This window comes from Lissotriton vulgaris, chromosome 1_2, assembly GCF_964263255.1.
Source record: "Lissotriton vulgaris chromosome 1_2, aLisVul1.2, whole genome shotgun sequence".
Taxonomy (NCBI): domain Eukaryota; kingdom Metazoa; phylum Chordata; class Amphibia; order Caudata; family Salamandridae; genus Lissotriton; species Lissotriton vulgaris.
Genome location: NC_141686.1, coordinates 70,408,453 through 70,432,340, shown reverse-complemented (window position 1 = coordinate 70,432,340; position 23,888 = coordinate 70,408,453).

Sequence of the window (23,888 nt, the reverse complement as noted above, 5' to 3'; positions counted from 1 at the left end):
AATTGTTAACCCAATAAAGAAATCATTAAAAAAGAACTCTCAGCACACTGATTATGGAGGAGCAAGTGACAATGACTAATTGGTGCACCTCGCACTGCTGATATCGCTTAACAACCTGCACAGGGATGCCTGAACTGCTTATTTCCTGGTTACATGTAATGTTGGTGTCACTATGGCCCTGGGTTTGGGCGTGCCCACAAGTTAACAGCCTTTGCTCATGTAATGTCCTACTCTTAAAATAGCTTGGCCACCCTGTCTTCAGATAGGGTAGAGCGCTCGGTGGAGTCAGGCCCCCACGGGAGTACTCTCTTGTTTGTTTCATGTCACTTGTTGGATCTGGGGAGGGTGGGCTTTCTCAACTTGACAGGGAGGTTTGTGTGGTTGGGATGGGTGGTGGGGGAGATCCCTATGTTGGTTACTGTCCGTTTCTGATCATGCTGGTTGCAGTCCGTTTCTGATCTATATATCTCGGATGCTCTGGGGATCATGAAGGTTGTTCTTGAGTTCAGGGGGGGAGACTTGAAATCCACCTAATTGGGAGACTGGGGTCATGGTGGGCCTGTTACCTTTGGGTTTACAACAGGCTATCCCTTCTCGAGTTCTGTTGCTCTAGAGTTTTCGCATTGTTTATGGCATGTTTTCTGGTGAACATACTTCATGACTGTTCAGACTGCGGGGCACCGGCTCGTCAGCGTAATACAGCACGCAGCTGGCACCGCTTCACTATTCCACACACTACTCCATGACTGACACCACCTTCATAACCCGGAATATCAGGGACCTCAACGTTTATCGTAAGGCCCGTCTGATGCATGCACATCTCAATAGGCACAAGGTTGACATCTGCTTACTGTTACCTCCTCTAGATTGCGCTCCCAACACTGGGGGGACTCCTATAGCGCCTTATACTCTAACTACGCGAGTGGCGTCACCATCCTCTTTCGCAAGGGCCTTCCTTGGCATGGCACTCACTCATTCATGGACATGGCGGGTCAATACGTTATCCTTGCCGCCTCCCTATATGATAGGCCATTGATATTTGCGGCGCTGTACAGCCCCAACAATGACAATCCTGACTTCCTCAAACAGGTATGGCAAATCATCTCCTCCCTGGCGCCCTATTCCCTGATCTGGGGGGGGCAATTTTAACATTGCTCCTTTGCCGACACTGTACCGCTCTGGGACCGCACCCTTCACCCGCAGGCCACCGTCACCCTCAACACCATCCTAAAGGACAACTCCCTGCTTGATGCCTGGCGACACACACATCCAGACACGCGCAAAGGCACCTGTGTTTTTCGGCTCAAGTGGCACATGGTCTCGTATTGACCTGTGGCTCACTTCCCGGGATGTCGCCTCCTGGGCCATTTCAGTAGATCACCTAGCTTGCACATTGTCTGATCACGCTCCAGTGCGATTGTGCCTGGGACTCCCACATACCGTGCCTCACATGTTTTCGTGACGTCTCCCTCCCAACTCCCTCCGGGATGCTGCATTCCGTGAAGATATATGGAGTGTCATCATTGAATATTTTTAACGCAATACCGGCTCCGTTGAGTCACCCTCAACGCTATGGGAAGCCTTTAAAGTTATTGTGAGGGGGGAATGCATCACTAAGCAATCCGGGATGTTAAAATTTATCAGAGGCACTCTTGAGCGCCTAGAAAGGGATATCAAGTCTTTGGATCTCCAGCATTCCCAGGATCCCAATCCAGCCACACTGGCCTCCATCAGGGCCAAACTCACAAAATGTCATGAGGAGGCTGATAGGCAGGTGGCGTTCCTTGGTAAAGAGGGCTGCGCCGAACGCTTTGGGGAGGGCGACCAGCCTGGTTAGACTCTGGTGAATCTTCTTAGGTCACCACATGCATCTAGTACCACCTTACTAGGAACTTCTAAGTAAATAAATAATAAATTAATAAATATAAAAATAAGTAAATGAAATGTGACACGTGGGTGTACGCCATTTTTACCATGTTTTAGGGTGAGAGCACAAGCACTTTAGCATTGGTTAGCAGTGGTCAAGTGTACAGAGTCTTAAAAGCCAACAAAAAATGGGTTCAGAAAACAGGAGGGGTGAAGGATCCTAATGACTTAAACAACTTCTGCACAGTAACTAATCTGACTCTATTAGGCAAGGTGATTGAAAGTTGCGTAGTCTACCAACTGTCATCCAACATCCAGGCCAACAACCTTCTTGACTATTTTCAATCCATTTTGTAAGGGCCACAGCACTGACACTGTAATTCTACAGATTGCGGACAATGACCTCCACATCATTGACACTGGTAATTCCTGCCTACTTGTGCGACTCCACCTCTGCGCTGCATTTGACCCAGTCAATCACCAGACTTTGTTAGACACCCTGAGACTGAGAATGGGTACTGGCGGCGTCGTCCTTAAGTGATTCACCTCATGCCTCACAAACTGCTCTCAAATAGTAAAAATTGAGAACACTAACTCAGATCCAGTCAGACTGCAACAAGTGGCCCCCCCAAGATTCAATCCTCTCCCCAACCCTTTTTAACATCTACCTCGAATCCCTCTGCAGGATTTTCGGGATCCTGAGGAGGCCTCTTCCATCTGTTCAAACAAATTTACCTGAAGATATCACGCCAGGAAGACTTCCCTCACCTACCCAAATCCCTGAATAGAATTCAAGCTTGGATGGAAAACCACCACCTCAAACTAGGCCCAGCGCAAACATAATTTCTTCTCATCTCTCCAAAGAAAGCTAACTCATCCATCCAAGACTGGGTGAAGCTCCTCCATCATTCAGAATGCCAACTCTCTTAGATTCACCTTCGACAGATACCCTACGCTCCAGAGCTGTATTTCTTCCATGGCTCAAAGTGTCTGTTTCCAGCGTAGGCTTTGGAGGATCAGAAAACCCATTCCAGCACAAGACCTTAAATCTGTTGTACAGGCACTCATACTGTGCAGAATCCACTACAGAATTGCATTCATTTCAGACATTTCAAAAGTCCACGCAGGACCGCTCAGAGCAGCCTTACATGCGGCAGGATGTTTTGTGAGAGGTCACAAGAAGTTCGATCACATCACCCCCATTCTACGTCCCCTTCAGTGGCTTCTCATAGAGACAAGAGCTGAATTTTAAACTGCTTGCACCACTCATAAAGCTCTTTTTCCCTATTTATCCTTGTACCTCTCCTAGAAGCTGAGAATTTCAAGTGCCAAGATATTCTCAACTACTCCTCCTCTAACCACCCATCTTTTATGCAGGAGCGGTACATGAACCAACCCTTCTCCAGAAGGGCCACACGAATCTCAAACTCCCTGCTGCCGACTTGACCACATGTCATATTACCTTAAAAAAAATTCAAACCTCTTCTCTTTAAATGACACCTAGGCTGAACCCCTTCTACCTTTTCACACCCCTCCAATTGCATACCACCTCATCTTTCTTTTTGTTGTTTTTGACATGTTCTGGCTTTATGTGAAGGGCTCATATGCCTCAACAAATAAACAAACAAACAAACACACAAATAAATAAATAAGCAAACTTCCTATCGCCATTTGTTCCATATGTGCACAATAAATATGACTTTCTTTCGCAGAAGAGGCAAAACGCGGCTTCATTTCTGCACTTAACAGTATACTCTTACTTTAGTTTTGCAAAGAAACTGTGAAAACATGCATTACAATGTCACATCGCCAGTTCTAACTAAATATAGGCAACTTTAATTGCTAAGCATCCTAAAATAGACAAGTCTTTCGCAACTTAGGTGCAATTGCAACATTCTCATAGCAATGCAGAAGTGTTAGCATATGTCATAAGAATATTTCTTCAGATCTGAGGGCTTCCTGTACACTAGATAACTTTCTACAATTTGTTAATAAGAACATTGCGTTTTAATTAAAAACGTAAGCGCCTATAAAAGCACCAGTCGCAATGTCCGCTTCATTTGATGAGGGATTAAGAGAGTGTGAGGTTGTGCATATTATTATTTCTGTTGTCTCTCTGCATTTTTCTTGGCTTGACAGGCTTTGCATGTTTTCTGTTTTCTATTGTCATCATAACTGTTCCATTGAGTGTCAATTCCTATTGCATTTATTCTTTCTATTTCTTTGCAATCAGCCAATTATGTCATATAATTTATACAAACTGCTTTGGTAAAAAACGATATACAATATCTTACAAGTATTTGAAAATGTGTGTTATCAATCAGTTCAGGAAGCAGACTGAATTCTATGAATTCTGGTGAAAAAAGTAAATATTCTGCATAGCTCCTGCTAAATATGTGGATGTTATATTATTGGGTGTATGTTTGGATGAAAGAGAAAAATGTAATTGAACACTTTCCTTCCCAAAGGAGCAGGTGCTTAATAAAGCGGTTAGATTTTAGAAACTTGGGGTCTCACTTCGAGCGCGCTAGGCAGGCTCCAATACCCGTTGGCCTTGTCCTCGCCAGCTGTGGCACGAGTACTTTTAGTGAACATTTTCGAGGCTGGCAGACAGGCCTGCCATATCATATCAGCAAAACGGAGCAAGCTGAGCTTTCTTTCCAATGGCAACCACCAAACTTAGGGGTTATTTTTGTAAACAGACCAAACAAAAACAAAGAACTGGTAAGTGTGGCTCACTGGTTAGAGGCGGCAGACCCGTAAGCAGAGGACGGCCTGGGACCAGGGTTCGATTCCTGACGCGGCAGGGTCGTGGACCAGGGTCAGCGGACTCGATAATTCTCGCCTCGGTGCCTACTCTAGTCAGAGAACACACTCGGCAACTCTGGGCATAAGCTTGCCTCATCTTCACAACGGCCCCCCCAGACCGCCGGGGATGCTTGGTTGCACCTTAGAGATACCCATCAGGGACCATCTCTCAGGGTGAGCCAGGACGGGTTCCCCAGCGGTCGAAGCGTGGAGATACTCCTCCGGGAGTTGATTCCTAGCGCTATATAAACCCGCAATTAAATTAAGTCAGAAGGTCTTGCCTATATGTGAACTATTGGATCTACCAGTGCCTTTCAGCCATGTTGTACAGCAGCGTGGCTGCTGTTCAGTATATCTAAAGGTTATTGGTGTGGTGTAGATTACCATAGGGGTGAGTGGCATAGAGGAGAGTGGAGTGGAGTGAAGGGGGATAGAGTGGAATGCAGTGGCCTAGAGTAAAGTGGCGTGGAGTGGCATAGGGTAGAGTGCCATAGAGTGGATTCTAATACAGTGGAGTGGTATACAGTAAGAGTTGTGCAGATTAGCGTAGACTAGAGTGGCCTTAAGTAGCATGGCTGAGAGTGGAGAGGCATAGAGTAGATTGGCATAAAGTGAAGTGGCGTAAAGTGAAGAAGAGGGATGTATGTCAGTACAACGCGATCTTTTAGATCGCGGTACTTGACAACGCTGCCATTACAACGCAAGTCGTTACAACGACTTGCGTTGGAGGGCGCGGATTGTGGAATATTATAATTTTATATTCCAACACCAGTCCACGTAACAGTAGGGAAGGTGTTGGAATATAAAATTACAATATTCCTTAACCAACAGCGCCATCCAGAGCAAGTCGTAGTAATGACTTGCGTTGTAATGGCAGCGTTGCTAAGGTAGTGCGGTGTAAACACCGCGTTGTAAACGATGTTCCCCGAAGAAGAGTGGTGTAAAGTAGAGTAGAGTGACATACAGTAGAGTGGCATAGAGTAAAGTGGCAAACTTGTGTCACAGAGTAGAGTGGTGTAGAGTGGAGTGGTGTAGAGTGGAGTGGTGTGGATGGCATGGAGTGGAGTGGCATAGAGTGGAGTGGAGTGGTATAGAAAAGAGTGGCATTAAAGTGAGGTGGAGGTATATAGTGTCATAGAGTAGATGGGCATAGAGTAGCGTTGAGTGGAGTAGAGCAGAGTGGCATAGAGTAGAATGTAGTCGAGTAAAGTGGCATAAAGTGAAGTGGAGTGACAGATAGAGTACAGTGGCATACACTGGAGTGTCAAAGACTAGATTGGTGTAGAGTAGAGTGAAGTAGAATAGAGTGCAGAAGTGTAAAGTAGAAAGGTTATGGTACGATGGCATAACGTGGCATAGAGTAGAGCGGCATAGAGTTGTGTGGCATAGAGTTGAGGGGCATAAACCTAGAGTGGAGTGTGGTAGAGTGGCATAGAGTAGAGGTGAGAGGTGTAGAGTATAGTGGAGTGGCATATAGTAGAATGGCAGTAGAGTGTCATAATGTGGCATACAGTAGAGAGTCATAGATTGGAGTGGCGTAGAGTGGAGTGGCATGAAGGGCAGTGGCATAGAGTGGAGTAACAAAAAGTAGATTGTCATGGAGCAAAGTGGAATGGCCTAGAGCAGAGTGGAGTGACATAGAGTAGAGTGGTATAATGTGGTGTGGAGAATAGTAGAGTGATCGAGTAGAGTGGTGTGGTGTAGAGTAGAGCGGTGTAGAGTAGAATGGCTTAGAGTAGAGTGGCATAGAGTGGAATGGTGTGGCATAGAGTAGAATGATGAAATTTGGAACTCCATAGAGAGGAAGTATGTGGAAAGGAGTGGAGTGGAGTGCAGGAACATAGAGTAGAAGGGATTAGAGTAGATTGGCATAGAGTGGAGTGGTGCAGACTAGAGTGGCATAGAGTAGAGTGGAGTGGATTTTTATATTACTCATATTTTATACTTGCAATGTATTGATATTGATGTATATCATGTTTCTTTTATGCACTTCTTCTGTTCAATAAAATTTTCTTTTAAACTAAAAAAGAGTGGAGTGGAGCAGCATACAGTGGAGTGGCATAGAGTGGCATAATGTGGTGTAGAGTAGAGTGGCATGGAGTGGAGTGGAGTGGCACAGAGTGGAGTGGCATGGAGTGGAGAGGCATAAAGTGAAGTGGAATCGACTAGAGTGGTGTAGAATAGAGTGGAATGGTGTAGAGTGTCATAAAGGACAGTGGAGTGACGTAGAGTAGAGCGGCATAAAGTGGGGTGGAGGAGAGGAGAGTTGTGTGGTGTGGAGAGGAGAGGAGGGGAGTGGCATAGAAAAGAATGGAAGAGTGTAGAGATAAGTAAAGTAGATTGGTGCAGCATGGTGTAGAGTAGAGTCAAGTGGCACAGAGTGGAGTGGTGTAGAGTGAAATGAAGTGGCATAGAGTAGAGTGGCTTTAAAGTGGGTTGTCGGGGAGTGGAATGATATGTAGTAAAGTGAAAGGGAGTAAAGTGGAGTTGTGTGGAATGACGTAAAGCAGGTTGTCATAGAGTGGCGTGAAGTAGAGTAGAGTGGCAAAGAGTAGAATGGAGAAGAGCAAAGTGGAATAGAGTAAAGTGGGGTGGCATAGAGTACAGTGGCATTGAGTAGTGTGCCATAGAGTGGAGTGGCATAGAATAGAGTGGTGTGGAATAGAGTGGAGCAGAGTAGATTGGAGTGAAGTAGATAGGAGTGGCATACAGTATAGCCGTGTAGAGTATAATGGCGTAATGTGGCATAGAGTAGAGTGGCATAGAGTAGAATGAAGAAGAACAAAGTGGCATAGAGTACAGTGACATAGAGTAGAGTGACATAGAGTGGAGTGGCATAGACTAGAGTGGTGTAGAGTAGAGTGGAGCGGAGTAGATTAGAGAGAAGTACAGTGGAGTGGTATACAGTAGAGCAGTGTAGAGTAGAATGGCATAATGTGGTGCAGAATAGAGTGGGGTAGAGTAGCGTATAGTAGAGTGGCTTTAAAATGGGGATGGAGGGAATTATAGTGTTGTGGAGTAGGTTGGCAGGGAGTAGAGTGGAGGGGTGTGAAGTGGAGTAGAGTAGGTTGGCATGGAGTGGTATAGAGTAGAGTAGAGTGGCATAAAGTGGAAAGAAGAAGTGTAAAGTGGCATACAGTAAAGTGATGCAGAGTAGAGTGGCATAGTGTGGAGTGGCATATAATGGAATGGTGTACAGTCGATTGGAGTGAAGTAGAGTGGAGTGGCATACAGTAGAGCTGTGTAGAGTAGAAGGGTGTAATGTAGTGTAGAGTAGAGTGGGGTAGAGTAGAGTAGAGTGGCTTCAAAATGGGTTGGAGGGGAATAGATTGGCATGGAAAAGATTGGCAGGAAGTAGAGTGGAGTGGTGGAGTAGAGTAGATTGGCATAGAGTGGCTTGACGTGATGTAGAGTAGAATGGCATAGATTAGAATGGAATATAGTATAGTGGCATAGAGTGAAGTAGCGTAGAGGTCCATATAATGGGATTGTGTGGAGTGGAGTGGCTTAGAGTAGAGTGGCATAGAGCAGAGTGGCATGGAGTAGAGCGGCATAGAATAGAGTAGCGTAGAGTAGAGTCAAGTGGAGTGGCATACAGTAAAGTGGCATAATGTGGCATAGAATAGAGTTGCTTAGAATGGAGTAGTGTAGAGTGGAGTGGCATAGAGGTCCATATAATGGAATTGTGTGGAGTTGCTAAGAGTAGAGTGGCATAGAGTAGAATGGCATAGAGTTGAGTGGCATTGACTAGAGTAGCATAAAGTAGAGTGAAGTAGAGTCAAGTGGGGTCTAGTGGAGTGGCATAGAGTAGAGTGGCATAATGTGGTGTAGAATAGAGTGGCATAAAGTGGAGTGGCATAGAGTGGATTAGAGTGGCGTGGAGTGCATGGAGTGGAGTAGCATTGAGTGGAGTGGTATACGGGAGAATGACGTAGAGTGTCACAGATTAGAGTGGGGTGACGTAGAGTACAGTAGAGTGGCATAAAGTGAGGTGGAGGTGAGTAGAGAGGTGTGGAATAGAGTGGCATGAAGTGGAGTGAAGGGGTGTAGAGTGGAGTAGAGTAGATTGGTGTAGAGTGATGTAGAGTAGAGTTGAGTGGCGTAGAGTGGAGTGGTGTAGAGTGAAGTGGAGTAGCATAGAACAGAGTCGCATAGAGTACAGTTGTGTGGCATAGATTAGATGGGAGTGCATAGTGTGGTATAGAGGAAAGTGGCTTAGAGAGGCTTTGAGTGGAGTAGAGTAGGTTAGCCTGCCTAACTTTAGCCAACATTCAGCATTTCATCAACTTTTGAGGAACCTGTGAAAGTGTCATTTCATCTCAATAATTACTTTGTGTTGGACCTGAACTCTTCAGGTAGCATTTCTTCAAACTTTCTGCTTTTCCCTCCATGGTTTTGATGGTTCTCTTGTGGTGGTCTTAGCGCCAAGGGCACTTTCCCCTTGTAAACACAGTGTGAAAGGAGATCCACCTTCCTACACATGCTGTTGCTCTTACATACGTGTCCAGCCTGCCATTGCTGGCGGGAGAGTGTTCTGCACTAATAGTGCTCCTATATACAAGTTTAGCCTGCCATTGAAGGATGATTGGTACAATTGTACGTTTATTCAGACTGGCCTGTTTAAGTCACTAGCCATCCGAAGAGGACCTTTCACTTACACCAGAGTACCCGAGGGTATGTTCTAAGAGGTGAAGCGAGTGGTTAGTGAAAGTCAGGGCAGGTACACATGTGTTTACCCTGTCCAGTTAGTGAGGAATAACCATGAGTGTTTTCGCTACCTATGAGGTTTTCTTCTCCCATAGGCTAACATGGGGAAATGGTTGAAATTACTTCAGGCTGCAATAGTGGATTACAGTGGAGCAGCCTCATGATGTTTCTTATCATTAGATTTGCAGTGACAACCCCTTACCAGTGGTCAAGGTGGCTTTGTCATCATTTGCCATTACTAGATATTGGGCATTTCTATGCTCTGAAACTCTTTGTGTACCTTGCTACTTGTCTCCAGTCCACAATGGAGCTTGAGGGAGCACATCTAGGAATTCATCAGTGACAGCTCTAAAACATTGGGCATTCAAATGGAATGACCAGCCTCTACCATTTTCGGGCCTGGCAGCAGAGATTGTAGGAGAAGGTTTTGACACTAGGCCTCTGGGAGCCAGATCATGGCCCCACTAAAGAATGAGATCTGCTTTCCAGGGCCTCTTAGCAGTCAGGTCTGACATTTAGGGGAGACATCTGTGGTTCAAATGCAGACCCTTTGAACCACCCCCAACTTTAACTGCACACTCCGGTATAACTACTGGTGCCATCCTGCAGCAAAGGGTGAGATATACTTGTGAGGACCGAAGAACCTGGACGCATGTGGTGCACATTGCCAGAGGAATATGTTGTACACAAGGAGGATTACTGCCATTGAAAGTGACGCATGCCCTTTCAGAAGAGTGGCTGGCCTGGCCCTCAGAGGTGGGGGTGTGACCGTAGTAGTGCTTTATTCTACCTCATGTGGCATTGCTGAACTTGCACCTGTATGTGTGACCGGAACAGTCTGGTGCGACCAATATCAATGTGCAACGGACATTGTGCCTCATTTTCAGGAGGTAAGGAATTTGCAACTCTTCCATTGTGTGGGTGACCGGAGATGTCTGATGCGGGCAAAATCAATGTGCACCGGATGTTGTGCCTCATTTCCAAGGAGGTATGGATTTTGCAACTCTTCATTTGTGTGACCAGATGATCTGGTGTGACCATTATCATTGCAACCCAAACTTTGTGCCTGGAGTGCTTGGGCGTTACTCTGATCAATGTGAACATGACAGGGTGCCTTCTCCTTCCGAGAGGCCCTCCTGCTTCATTCTTCATTTATCTCCTGTTCCCTTATTTGGCCCTCAGCATGGCAGACCAATGTCCTTCTCCTCACCCGGCCTTCCCTGAAGACACTGTGTTGCAAGGTAGTATTGTCAGCTTGGTCCTTGGGGGTAAGGGTGACTGATGGGGCTGAATGAACGCCTCTGAGAACTATCAGAAGTTGGTCAAGAGACTGTGTGACCCCCCCCCTGTGTTTCCCACACCTGGGCTGGTGTCGGAAGGCCCTTGAAGACCCCTTTGGTGTGACCATCTATTGCCCCTGGCCCATGTCTGCTCTGCATCCTGAGGGTGAACGTCTCGAGTGGCTGCCAAACCCCTTTTGCTAAGGGAGGCTTGGAGCCGCTGGGTCTGCAGAGTGTAACCAATTGATATACTGGTTATCAGTTGCACCACATTGGGGTACTGAGTGCGTATCTGTGTGAGTGCTTCCGTACGGACTTGACTGACATCTAGTGCACCGAGTAGCGGTGTAGAGTCAGTGTGTGTGTGCGTGGGAGTAGAAGTGGCAGTGGCCATGGGGAACTGCACATAATTCACGACACTGGACAGCAGTTTGCCCGATACAAATGCAGAAATTACGTTTGACATAGATTTTTTCTGCACGGCCTCAGCCCGTGGTGCTGCTAAAAAGTGGTATAAGTTTGTGTATGTATATATTTCTTATATCGTTGTGACCCGGGGTGCACCCTCTAACTGTGTGGTATGGAATTATAAGAATAGCTAAGGTGGGCCTGGGGTGGACAATGTGTTGAACCGCATAAGGGTGCCGGGGGGGGGGGTATATAAATTAGGATCTTGTCCATTTGTGTATATTGCTAATGTCATATGCAAACGGTTGGACCTAGTACTGCTAGTAATAATTCAGAATGTGATTTATGCCCAGAAATACATGATGTCCAAGTTGTGTTGATTATTATGTGTGTTGAATACAAACTTAATTTATATACATCACGTCTGTAGTCTCCTTTGTAATGCTCAAGGTATTTATGGTGAATGCTGTGCTATTGCTTTACACATTGCTTCTGTAGTAAGCCTGACTGCTCAGTGCCAAGCTACCCAAGGGTGAGCGCAGGTTATACAGTGTGTTTAATCACCCACACCTGACGGGAGTGGTAGGTTCTGCCTGACTGGAGCATTACCTCAACTAACCAGAAAGTGCCAGTTTCAACACTTTGCTATCACAAAATGCAACGCAAGTCTGCTGCAAGCTGAGTGATATTTACGTTTAGTCTGAGTTGACGTATTTTGCTGGTTTGGACTGTGTGTAGCTCAGAATATTGGAAAGTTCACCCTATTTAAAATCCTTGGATTGACTGCTGAATTTAAGAGGTTTTTGCATATTATCAAATGAGGACCTGCTAGACTACTGTAGCTTCCACTCTCATGCCAAGAGTTGATACAGATATTAGAAGAGCTGAACCCAGCTGATTGTTTTCTTTACTTCTGTGAGAACACACTCTCTGGCTGAAATCTGGTAACTACAGCTGATCTGTTGTGAACAGGTATGCAGTGCGCTGGGCCCAAAGAAACTATGGAGGCAAGTTAGCAATTGCATGCTCTCTCAGTTTAGCACATAGAAATAGCTGTAGGGTGTTAGGATGCTAATAACATTCTAATTATGTTAATACAGTTTACTTTATTTTTGCTGCTCGTGAAATGCATAAATTCTGTTCCAATTATAATCTGTGTGGGTATTACTCATGTACTAAGTATCAGAATGAGACTATTGAAATAAAACACTTTTAAATATTAAGTGGATGATTAGGATGCAGCCTTCAGGGCCGCATCGTAATGGGCCGTTCGGTTTCCTTTCTGACTGCCTCATTATGATGGAGGCGGTCCTAAGTAAACCAGCCGGTCACTCTGGCTGGCTTCCCATGGGCTTGGAGAACCCAAAACTGGCTAGTAATCTCAACGCTGGCCTTTCCGCCCTTCAGATTACAATGCATGTTTCTGACACGGTTTCCATGCCAGCCTGTCCAACATAGAAAATATGTTGCCAATCATGTTTGGGGGCCCCCAGCAGGGCCCATTTGGTTCACAGCCCCCTATTGGAAGCCAAAGGGGCACCTATGGTGCCCCTCTGTTGATCCCAGCACCTTGTGGTGCCTGCCCCGGGGTGCAGGGATGAACCACACCTCTCATTTCACTTTGGGAGCATACATTACGGCTAGTTTATGGCCATAATGTATACTCCCATAATGAAATATAGGAATGCAACCGAACAGTGTTCGGGCGCATCCTAATGGACCTGATGTCGGCCGGTGCCAGGACTGGGTTGGTGTAGGTGGAAGGAATTCCGCCCGACATCGAAATCAGGCCTCTAGTGTATTTTCTTAGTGCGGTACTTCAGTGCGTTTTTCTAAATAATGAAAATGGGCTTGAATTACCACTGCGTATCCCCTTTACAGGACTGTTAGTAACACAGATAGCACAGGCACCTGATCAGCAGGTATTCTCAGTGGGCTGTGCGAGTCTAGAATAACATGGACACCCCGCTCAAGTGATGCTGCACTGACCTCAGCCTTGCACCAGTGAGTAAGCAAGCCAAACCTTGCAGAGTGGGGACCATGTCCTGGGATCGATAATACCATCTTTCCCCACAATGGATCAACAGGGCGCATGATACACCCTGTGGAGGACGATGACACTGAAGCAAACAAGACATTGTGGACATTAACCGTGGTACTGAATATAGCAGCCCATTGAGGCTCTCGTGTGTGAGCACATTGAGTATATCTTTGCTATTTGTGGTGAGCTGACTATAATGTAAAGATCCTTCAGGCTGACAACAAATTATACCTACCACTGGATCTCCAGCAGCATTGTGATAGTATCATTGTTCATGAATTAACAGAATGGTAGGTATACCACTTGCATATGGAATAAGGGTGGCATGAACTTGGGCATATATTGTCTAGCAAAGCAGGTGGCTTCAGTCGGCATACTTGAAATATAGAGACACTTGTGTGCCCCTGTAAGCCTTGAAGACATTGGTGGGATATAATGTCACTTTTGGATGAATACTAGCCACAATATAATGAAAAGCACAACTACCCTTGAATTGCTAGTTTATTACTTTTTTATTTAGGAAGTGCTTGCTGTCTGGGTGCCTTAGCCTTTAAGAAAAATTAGGTTCAATTCACTAATCACTTTCTCAATATTGATTTGTTTTACTTTACTGTTATGAAAACATGTTACTGAAGTTACAGCTTTTTCATAACAAACTAAAAATGTGCATGCACAAAAGCTATAACGAAATTGATTGCCCATTGCAAATCATAAAGGGGCAGATTTACAAGAAACTAACGCAGTATGGTGCCGCAAGTTATTTTGTTGTGCCGCCCTGCGTTCGTTTGGAAGCACATGGATGTGACATATTTACAACAATCATCTTTGTGCTTCACCCTGGGCTGGCGCACAAACTGCTGCCATGCGTCGGCGCAGGCACCCTTGCACCATGGTGAAAGGATACCTGTGTCGTGGTGAGATTGTTTTTTGTGCAGGAAGGAGCACCTACCCGCACAAAAACAATCAATTAAGGTGATTTCCTCTTCCAAAGCGTGCTGTAGAATGCAGCAAGCATTGAAAGAGAAAAAAAAATGCACCTCGCTACACCACCCCTAGGGTGTCATAGCATTTAGACGTATTTCAAGATTTGCGATTGCTCATAAATCTGTAAATGCATCAGTGGACATGGGTGTTTCGTGGGAACACCCACAGCAACACCCATGTAACGCCCCTAACATGCAAAGTGTTGTGTGAAAAGGGGCGTTATTTACAAGCACAGTTAAAGTCACACAGGTTGGCTTTACGTGTGCTTGTAAATATTACTAAGCTGGGTGTGCAGCCAGTGCATCACGCGATGTGACGCACCGGCGGCACAAGGGGTTGTAAACTGCCCCCTACTATGCAATATCTTGCTGTGTATTTGCCACTTACATTCCAAACTTCATCGTATGACTTCATTTTAAAACACTCTTCTTTTAAAGTAAACTTGAACTCTTGTAATAATTCTGTACTGGAAAGTAGCCTTTATTCGAGCTTCCATATTACAGTAACCCAACATGTTACCTCATTATTGGACATCTAGGAGCAAAACACACAAACTCGCCAAACCATTAGCAAGCCACTTCCTCCTACAAAAAGGCCAGAGCTATTGGCTTTGCCGATTCTTTTTTATATTGCCATGGATGCTGCATTGTGTCAGTGGTTTTGGGTCAATTTCCTCTCTGTATTCTCATCCATTTGCCTCTGCTCAGATCGTCGCTGTCACCCACGCCCTCCACATGGGCTATCCTTGCCCATTCCTGCACACTATGGCTATCTTGTTGTAACAGCGGTCAGTGTTTTTTTCAATGCACCCACGTTCTTCAATCTTTCTTTATATGTCCCCAGACACTACACACTGCAGTCTGTGATCGCTGTCCCCTGCCACCTCACAGTCTATGCATATTTTGTACCTGCCCCTTCCTGCATACTGCAAACGTCATGTTGTGTTGACAGTCACCGATTATTGAGTTTTCCTGCAGTGTTCCCTGTTATCCACCACCTCCACTCTCATCCCACGCTATTGTCTGTTTTCCATTCTTTTCCCTCTGTGTGGATCTATAATAAGGCATTCTCTCCTCTGAAGCAGGGCACCAGCAGATGGTATTCATTTGCATGGAATCCTGTCCTTGGTCCTTGACTCCAAAGTTAAACCTATGAACACTTAAGCACTAGGTAAGACCTGAACAGAGATCAGTATATGTATTTTGTGGTGCATGATTTGTAAAGCCAATGGGGCGATTGAGAATGTTCAAGACTGAGGCTGTGCTCCAAGAAGCAAGACTCACACCTCCGAGTGAGCATGTACTCTGAAGGTGCACATTACAAGACTTGGATAGAGCACCAAGGTGTGGTTCTCACATGCAAGAAGTAAGACTGATGCAAAAGATTTACACCCAAAGAGTCAGTCAACTCTCAAAGACATACATCTCACATTTGTGAAGTGATTTCATGCCCCAAAAAGGGAACTTTATATCCAGTGAGTAAGGCTGTGCTCTAAGGCTCTGATCAAGAGAGGATATGCATCAGTGGCGTAACGAAACTTGAGAGAAAACTGCAGGGGGCCTCCCATGCTCTTGACCCAGTCAGGTGCTCTCATGCCAGGGGCCCACTGACTGTGCACAGTGCCAGAGGGGGCCTGCTTGAGCTCTGCCCCCCCTGCACTACAGGGGCTATTGTTACACCACTGCTATGCATTAAAACAGGGCCAGCTTTAGTGCTGGTAGCGCCCAGTGCGACAATCTTTGTTGGCGCCCTACCCCCAAAAACCTCCAGGTCCACGAATTCCACTATCACGCTACACCAGTGCCCCTTGCCTCTCCATAACCCCTCTCTCACAGGCGTTTTATTTGTTTTATAGCCCTACTCATACCGGTGTAGGACGTCAGAGCACTTTACATCACACACAAATTGTACAGAGCCAATGACTCATACATGTGTAAACCATCCCATAGGAAATGTTACATATGGCAATGAGGATTACAAGGTGTAGAAGTAGACAGCACTATATTTTAGGAGTGCTTGGTTTGAAGAAACACAAACTCAGGATTTAAAACATACCACTGATGACGCCGGATTCTCATCTGAATTTTAGCCTTATCTTACTAATTCTCGAATCCACTTTTCCGGACCTTTCTTGTCCGCTAGAAGTGTAAAGGGAAGAAACTCTTTTCTCATTTGCAATTTACCATTCACAAATTATTCCAAATCAAAAACTACTGACTACAGAATAAAGTTTAAAATGTATTACAAAGCCAGAAACAATTGGATATACAAACACCTCAGCAAGAGGTTTAGAAAATAAATGGGCACTAATACAAACATAATCCTAGGCATGAGCATCAAACGACTCAATATGATGATCAGAGTGATCTCTAAAAGCATGAGGCAAACTACTACAGTCCCTGCGTGAAGTGATGACTGCATTGATCTAAAAGGAAGAAAAGCCATTAATCTGTCCCTACACTAACACTAAAGTGACATCCCTACATAGCATCATTCCCAGGAAAGAGGAATAAAGGTGGCAGCAGTGAAGTCTTCCTTAGAAGTACACTCACTTTGCAAAGGTAAGTAGCCTAAGCTACAGAACTCGTTCCAAGATGCTCCTTCTTGCCCCTTCGCTCCTATTCTGACTCTCCTCCCTCGGGGCACTGTCCCTAAAACAAAATCCCATGTAGGGCACACCCTTCGTACACCCCTTCAAGTAGATCCTCCTTCTGGATTCTTCCATCGAAACTCTGATCTCATCCAAGAACCGTTGAGTCGACCTTGAGTTCCAGACACCATCTTCGCTTAAAACAGACTATCTGCATTCCGGTTGACTCCCATGGCGCCTGTTCCTACCATCCCTATTCTTAACAAAGGGTAATTCTGCTTAACAAGACATGTGTCCTTGCACCTGCAACTGGAAGCTGGTAAACAGCGCGTCCTTGCACGCACACAAGTTTCACTTGTCTGCTTTTAGTTAAAGAAATGAGCCTTTCCATGGAAAAATACATTTCCGGCCTACAGCTTCTAGCTAACATAGGAAATCACAATAAGGCCTTTACTATACTTGTATATGCAGTCAGGCCTTCCTACATTTAAACACGCATTTTCTAATATCGCATTTAAAGCATTGCCATTATCGATCATCTTATACACTATTTCACTACATGGAAACAACCTACACGTGCAGCTTTTACATGACGTACGTTTAATCCTAATGCATCACTTTTACATGTGAACCAATACATTTTGCATTTCCAAAACATCTGTACGATAAAAGATTACTCTAATCTTCAGCACAATATGAATATACTCTTATGCATTCTAGTATAAGCTGATTTGACACTACGTTGCTCAAAATTATACGTTAATACAGTCCTCTAAATATGCGGGTGCTGAATATCGGTGAATACGATGCACCCCTACAATTTTCGGAATAACATGGCACTCTATCACCACAGTGGTGGACTTTACTAATAAGAACAGGATTTCCATCCAAAGGAACCCTTTTAAACAACATTAGGATAATGAAAGACTGGGCAAAAACACAATGTTCTAACCTATACCATGCAGTGTCCATGCAGTTTTTGATGTTTAAGCCTCAATGTGCCATATTAGGGGTGTAACATATGAACTCAAGTAGCAAAATGATCTCCATGGCAAAAGCAGTACCCTACTGAGTGGTCCACATACAATAGAGTTCAGTGATTTGCAAGCATGTGTTCTTTGCAGCAGGCATATTAACCGTCTGCACTACTTTTTCATGAGTGGATACTGCTACTAGACAAAACTCGGATCTCTGTCCATCAGCAACATTAATCACCAGAGTTAGCTCGACATATTTATTGTCCCTTCAAAGCCACTAAACACACAAGGAACTCTGCAGCATGTGCTTTTTAAGGTCTGCCCCAGGTGCAGCTGCACCGTTCGTACCGCCCTGGAGCCGGTCCAGCATGATCAAAATGTGTGATTTACATCAATTGAACAAGGTTGTGCTCCAAGGTGTTGCTCTCACACCAAATGTGTGACACTGTGTACTAATGTGTTGAACTTTTATTAAATAAGTGAGGCTAGGGGGGGCGCTAGAGGGCGCACAAACGGAATGGCCGCCTGACTGCGTGGCTCCCGTTCCTTGATGCACTAATCCTCGATTGATCCTTACTTGCTGGAGGGCTATTGTACCCAAAAGTGGCTGCACTTGTGCCGTGATTCATTGTCTACACTCGGTCCAACTCTGGGACCTCTGGGGACTCGCACGAGCTGGATATCAACCTCGCAAGTTTCACCGGCACTACCCCTGGGTCTGCTGTGCTGCTGCGGCTGGCCATGATCTACTGCGCGAGACCGGTGCTTCTCCTGAGGCGGTGGGCCTCCAATGCTGACTGACTGGCGCGCGCGGCAACGTCCTTCTGCCGTGGACTGAAAGCCCGCCCGGCGCATCGGACTTCTGTGCGGACACCCGGTACCCCCGAGACTGCCTGTTGCTTTGAGCTTGGCGGAGACACTGCGGCTGTAGGACGGACGCCCACGGACCCGCGGCGCAAGCCATCTTGCCCGTCCTCCCCCATCGCCAGCGCCAAGGTACTGTGCCCTACTGTGATCGGCTGGGCTGCTCTGCTGAGCCGGGGGTGTTCTGGACTGCTCTCCGCCGGGCCTATGGAGGAGGCTCCTCGTTGAGGGGGTGTACCTTACCCCCTGCTGTGCACGAGGCGCGGAGATTGGACGGGGCGAGCGTGGCCCCGGGGGACTGCGGAGAGGGGGCCTCCCCGGAACTCGACTTCGACGGGACCGTTGAGCCCCCTGCCCTTGGCGGTCGGGGGCTTTGGCGGGACTGCATGCTCAGCTGCTCCCCATCGTTATGCACTATACATCACGCTGATTGGAGAGCCACTGCCGCCGCTGTGATCCTTGCTGTTTTTGTGGCTGGAAGCCCCTGGGTGACTCCTTTATCCTGAGGTACGGACTGTTTTAGGTGTGCGCTGGTTCTGGCCCCTTGATCCGCGCCTACCACGTAGTCAGCCTTCAATCGGCCCGCCTGTGGCACACTTCTGTATACCTATTGTCTCCCATTGACTAGCACGCTACCTCACGATCTCGCAGAGGTGGTCCCCAGACAGACGTGACCCACTGGAGCACAGGTTTGAAGGGTGTGGACCTCACTCTGCCCGCTATTCATAGTCTGGCTACACTACATACTGACCTGCTTGGCCGGAATCTTCTTCCCGCTGCCTCTATTGCTCCCGGACTGGAGAGACGTGAGCGACGCGGGGCACGATGGTGCACCCTGAGAACCGCCAGACGAAGATTAACTTTGACAGTGCAAAGAAGGGGTCCAAGACCGGGACTGTGGAGCTGGGGCCTAGCGGTGCGGATCCGGCAACAGCGCCCTCCCCTTCGAAAGAACTTGATATGCACAGCCTTCTCTCAGAAATGCGACAGGGATTTGCCACGGTGGTGGAAAAAGTGGACAGGATGTCCTCTAGGATGGACGCCTTGGTCCATAAAGTGGACCAGCATGAAGAGAGGCTCACTACAGCGGAGCAGCGTATCTCAGACGGCGACGATATCACCGCCTCCCATACAACCCAACTAGCCCGCATGGATACTCTGCTGCGAGTAATAGCTGCAAAGAATGAGGACTTGGAAGCTTGAAGTAGGCGCAATAACATCCGCATCACGGGCGTTCCGGAATCCACAGACACTGGGCGGATGGAACTGTATGTGGAGAAGATCCTCCGGGCATCGATTGGGGACAATGCCTTCTCCCCTCAATTTATAGTAGAAAGGGCGCACCGATCGCTGGCACCGATTCCTAAGCCCGGAGCACCGCCTAGGCCGATTATCGACCGTTTGCTTAATTATCGCGACCAAAACGTCGCACTGCGGGCTGCCCGGTCCAAGCAGAGCCTACATCACAATGGAGTCACCTTCTCAATCTATCCTGACTTCACTCCTATGGTGCAGGAGGGACGCCGCAAATTTCTGGCCGTCAAAAAGAAGCTAAGGGAGGCACAGCTGGATTATTCCCTGCTCTACCCAGCGAAGTTGAGGGTGACCCACCAAGGCAAGCAGAGGTTCTTCACCAATCTGCAGAAAGCTGAGGACTACTTGAAGGAGATTCGCAGGGCACGGCAAGATGATCGGAGGAACAATGCAGACCTCGAGGACGAATCAGTTCGAATGGACAACGATGAGTGAGGCGCGACCATCCTCATAACTCACATGATTCCTGGACTTTCATCGTTGCCTTTTTCTTTGAACCTTGTACCAGTTCGATTAATTTCCCTGCAGCCACGGGAGACTACGAGACCTCTCCACTGGTAAGTATTACCGGGACCACTATCTCTCCCAGGCCTACTCTGAGGGCGGTGCAGTACAGTAGGCTTTTGGGTGGAGACGTGGCTGTGCGCCCTCGCTGCTGTTTTTCCCCCTACGGGTATACCCCCTTTATTTTCTTGTGGACACATGTTGTGTCGGTTAGAGAGGGGAGGGGGGAGGGGGGCCATGGACATGGGTGGCTGCTGGCATGATTGGGATGCAGTAGTGGGAGGGGGGTTGGGTTCTAATGGGGAGGTAAGATATGCACGTGGAATGTTTGCTCGAGACACTAAATGCTATAGTACACTGATTCGTCTGAATGGCCCGGTCATTGCAGCTGTACGACTGACAGGGGGGACTGCCTCAAAACTCCATTATCTATGGTAGTCTTAGGGAATGATGCTCAATTAAATTGCATGTCATGGAATGTTAGAGGGCTTAATAATGCCAAAAAATGTCGTAATGTGATTGCATATCTTAACAGACACAGTGTTCATGTTGCCATGCTGCAGGAAACTCACTTGTCACCACAGGTGCGTGCCACCTTTGCAAACAAATGGGTCGCAATTCGTACATTCTCCTCTTACTCTACATACGTGAGGGGAGTCACCATCCTCCTTAGATGCAATGTGCCATTCCAGAAATGCGGGGACCTGACAGATAGTGAAGGACGCTACGCCTTGCTATGGGGGCGACTGGGACGGGACACAGTTACATTTGTTAATTGTTATGCTCCTAACATTGACATGCCTGCTTTCTTCACCACACTTTGGGGCAAGATCGTGGACGTGGGATCCCGCCATATTGTCTGGGGAGGGGACTTCAACTTGGCTTTAGCGCCTCACCTGGATAGAGCGGATAGGGCGAATCACTACAAACCTAGGGCAAGAGAGGCATTGGAGGACATTATCGCTGAGGGTACACTGGTAGACATGTGGCGACACCTGCACCCGACCAGGAGAGAGGGTACACACTTCACACCACAGACGGGCACATGGGCACGATTTGACTACTTCCTTGCCAACAAAGAGATCACTCCGGAGGTTCTGGGGGTTAGGCACTTGCCGAGAACATATTCAGATCACAGCCCTGTCCTGTTGCACACACGCATTCCCGGTTGGGATAACCCTAGACCTCAATGGAGATTACAACCGGCGGCGCTGTTAGACAGCTTGTTCCGTACAGAACTGGGGGAGGAAATAGCCGACTTCTTTCCCAGGAACAAGGGGTCAGTAGATTCGGTCGAACACATCTGGGAGGCCTTCAAGGTCACCATCAGGGGCTATTGCATAGCTAAAAGCTTTGGGGTCCTGCGGGATATACAGACCACTATTCGCACACTGCACACGGAACTGAGAGCATTGGAGCTCCGAATGGTAGAGAGTGACGATCCTGATATACATGCAAAATTCCGGGACACATTATCAAAATATGAGGAGGAGGCTGGTAGGGAGGCTAGATTCAGGGGGAAACATTGGCAGGCCAGAAGGTATTGCGAGGGAGATAGGCCGGGGAAGGCTCTAGCGATTCTAACGCGTCCCCCATGTGACCACAACACCATACTGGAACTCACCAACGACCAAGGGCACACGATCAGGGACTCAGAGGCACTGTTAGATGCCTTCACTTCTCACTACCACTCTCTTTACACTACCAATGCCACGGCTGATATATCTTATACAGATTTCCTGGGTGATGCCGCACTCTGCTGGCTCAGCGATGGGGATAGAGCCTTCCTGGCGGCCCCCTTCGAGCTGGATGAAATCCGTGAGGCCATCATGTCACTTAAGAATGGCAAAGCGCCTGGCTTGGATGGCATACCCGCCGAATTTTTTAAAACCTACATAGATATCATGGCCCCGGTCCTCCGAGAGGTCTACGAGGAATCGCTCGCTGACGGTCTCCTACCTAGCTCTATGCGAGAGGTAGTCATACATTCACTCTTAAAGCCTGACAAGGTACCTAGCTTGTGTAGTTCATATCGCCCACTTTCCCTCTTAAACTGCGACATTAACATCCTCGCGAAGGTCCTGGCCACTAGACTTTCACTACTTATGACCAGAATTGTGTTGCCTGATCAATCAGTTTCTCTCCGGTCGATCCACCTCTCATAATCTGTGCACCTTGTTCTCGCTGCTTCGCACGGTTCACCCGGATCTCCCAGTTGCTATTTTCTTAGACGCCACCAAGGCATTCGACTCGGTTGAATGGCCCTACTTGTTTATGGTTCTGTCGAGCATGGGGTTCCCCAAACTTTTCATCTCCTGGGTCCAACTCCTCTACAATCAGCCCACGGCAAAGGTCCTCATCAACGGGCTTTTATCTCAGTCCATTGACATTACCAGGGGAACGCGGCAAGGGTGCCCTCTATCCCCCCTTCTGTTTGCGATTGCGGTAGAACCGCTGGCCTGTAGGCTTCGCCAGCTACATAGAGAGGGCGCAGTGCAATGCCTCCGGCGACAAATTGATGTGTCATAGTACGCTGATGACATCACACTCTATGTCAAGAACCCTGACCAGCACCTTAAACCACTATTGAGAGAATTCGTGGTATTCGGCGGGATGTCAGGAGTGCACATTAATTGGTCCAAATCGCAGTTCTTTCCTCTCACCGATGCGGTCACGGCCTTCCCCCTTGACTACCCACTTTGGGATACAGATATCCCGCGATAGAGATGAGACGCTCCGCTCCAATTACGGCGTGGCAGTCACAAACCTCACCGCTGCAATAGATCGTTGGATCACCCTTCCGCATTCCATGGCTGGTAGAGCGTCCCTTATTAAAATGGTGGTTCTGCCTAGATTTCTTTACCTTTTTCTCAATATCCCATACCACCTGTGTGCGTTCTTCTTCAAAACCTTGAAATCGGAACTCTGTCGGCTATTCTGGGGAGGCAAGAGTCCACGGTTGAAATGGACCACGCTGACCCAGCCCTACGATTCTGGAGGCTTTGATGTGCCAGACCTCAAGGGTTATTACCTGTGCGCGCAGGCGCATTATGCATATCACTGGCCGGTCCCCACGCCCTTCATGCCACAGTTAGCGGTGGAGGACTGGATTGTGCACCCTGTTCCGCTCAATGGCCTGCTCCACTGCCCAGAAGCATTAATTCAAACGCCAAATACCTCTGTTTCTTGCACTCTAGATGCGTGGCGCCGTATGGCCAGGAGACTGTCCTGCTGTCTCCCATACTCTCCTAAACTACCACTGACGTTCCACCCTGACCTTGCTCTGTTGCAGGAACGCGGCTTTAGGTTGCCTTGCGAACGGCTGCAGATCACCTCCTGGGGTGACCTTTTCGCCAATAGGAAATTCAAATCCGCGGAGGAGTTCTTTGCCTCCCACGATCGCAGCTCGCTTGATGTATTTTACTACCTACGCCTACGACAAGGGATGAAGGACATTATACCCGAGTTCCCTGAGGAACCCGAGCTCCTTCTGCCACTCCATTTCTTGCTATGTTCGCAAGAAGGGACGCACTTGGTCTCTGGTT